Genomic DNA, 2,359 nt, shown 5'->3' with positions numbered 1-2,359 from the left:
TACAAAATCATCTAGCTTACTGCCAGAGTTGAATACACCTCTGGCATTCCCCTCGCTGAATAACTCATGTGTGAATGTCAATGCAAAATACTCGTTAAGTTTGTTAGCCACCTGAGCAGGATCATCAACAATTGAACAATCAAATCCAGTGGACCAATCTGATTCATCCCTTTCCTTCTACAGTTTACATAGGTAAAGAACTCTTTTCTGTTTTTATTTGCATCCTTTGCCAAGGATTTCTCATAATCTACCTTTGCCTGCCTAATCTCCTTTGTGACTTGGTTACAGACCAGCTTATATCTACCATAGGCTTCCATGTCACCCATTAATTTATATGTATCCCATGCATTTTTCTTCTCTGCCATATGCCTCATTAGTTCATTTGATATCCATTTAGGCCTAAACCTTGAACAATATTTCTTAGTTGGTATGTAAAGCCTGGTAGCCACCAAGATTAGTTCCTTGAATGCTTCCCATTTTGAGTTTGCTGTTGGTAACATCATCAGTTGGTCCCACTGTATAGAATTTAAATACTGTCTCAGTCCATCGTAGTCGCCTTTATGGAAGCAAAAACCCTTCCCTTTACCCCTAATGGTAGTTACCTCTTTGAGTAAATCCCACTTCAGCACACTGTGATCACTGCCACCTAGTGGTTCATTTATCTGCAGATTCTTAATGCATGAAGAATCACTACTGATAATCAGATCAAGAGTATTACTCCCTCTAGTTGCCTCCCGAACATGCTGATGTAGAAAGCAATCATCCAATAAATCCACAAAGTCCTGCTTGCTAGTGTGTGAGTGACCAGCCCCCAAATTCAAGTCAATATGTGGGAAATTAAAATCCCCCATTATAAGACTCTGTGATTTACTGGCCCACTCTATTTCCCTGTACAGTTCCTTATTATACTCAGAGTCATTAGCCCTGTAACACACTCCTACTCTCAATTTTGATCTCCCAATGCTTATGTCACACCAAACTGATTCGACACTGCACTGTCCACCGATGTCGACTGGCTTCACTTCCTTGGATTTTATGTATCAATTGTTAATTTATTTTACGTAAAACAGAAATTAATTAATATTATAATAAATTAATCAAAATAAAGTTAAATTTAATAATACTGTAATATATTTTAAAAATTACGAAAGCCAAAGACAGTCTTGTTCCAAAAAAAAATAAGATGTTGACATCAGGATATGGTAAAAACATTAGGAGAAGATGCATCCATCCTATTCCATGGTTAAGAAGTGGGTAGTGGAATTTAAGCGGGAGTGGTAGAGTCTGAAAGATGACCTGCAATGTCCATCACAACAGAAGTTGTTGACAATTAGCATGATCTGGTGATGAATGATCGACTAGTGACAGTTCGGTACATTGATACCGTCTTTGGAATCTTATCTCAATGTGTATACTATGTAATAAGGGGTTCTCGCTATGAAGGAGGTCTCATCACGATAGGGCCCAAAGTTGTTGACAGAAAAAACAAAATCGCACAAGAGTTGTCAAGTCAAGTAAACATTTACATAGTTTTCAAGCAGATCCAGCAAATTTACTAGTAGTTTATGACCATAGATGAGATATGATCCATCGCTTTCAGCCAGAGACAAAAGAGTAGTCCAACCAATGGAAACAGCTCTTCTAACCCTCCAAAGAAAGGCATGTCGATACTTTCTGCTGGTAGGGTGATAGCATCAGTTTTTTTGAGATGCGTCTGAAGTTTTGCTTATCTAGCGCTAATGGATTATCTTCAGAAAGACTATACAGTTACAGGGTACGCAGACCTTTTGAGGCGATCAAAGAAAGCAGCAAGGAAAACTCAGTAAAGGAGTTTGTTCCACCAAGACAACGCGCCCTCACAAGTCTGTCTTTGCCACGGCCACACTGCATGAGTGTGGCTTTGAAATCTTGGATCCATATTGACCAGACCTAGCACCATCGGACTTTTACCTATTTCCTAATTTCAAAAAAAAAAAAAAAAAAACTTTGATTCGCGGCTGGAATCAAAGCATTGCAGCATTGGTAACAAAAGTGTATTGACTCCAAACTGGACTAGGTTGAAAGTAACATGATACTGACGCCTCAACTAATCCCTTCCTACTGAAGCCACGAAAGCCTTCTCCAAAGCTCCTCGAATATACAGAAATCGCAATTAATACAAAAATCTAAACCCTTTCAAAACATCCCACAGGTGTTCAATTGAATTAAGTAGGTAAATTTGCAGGATAGTCAAGATGGGTGATATCTTCACAGAGGAAACGAATTGTAAGAGTGTACTCTTACAGTTAATTTCCTCTACTGCGTTATTTTCTGCTTTTTTTTTATCATTGATCTATAAATTTATCTGGTGTTCTTCCAG

This window comes from Mastigoproctus giganteus, chromosome 8 (genome assembly GCF_048544385.1).
Source record: "Mastigoproctus giganteus isolate SK-2022 chromosome 8, ASM4854438v1, whole genome shotgun sequence".
NCBI lineage: Eukaryota > Metazoa > Arthropoda > Arachnida > Uropygi > Thelyphonidae > Mastigoproctus > Mastigoproctus giganteus.
This window is presented reverse-complemented; position numbering follows the sequence as displayed.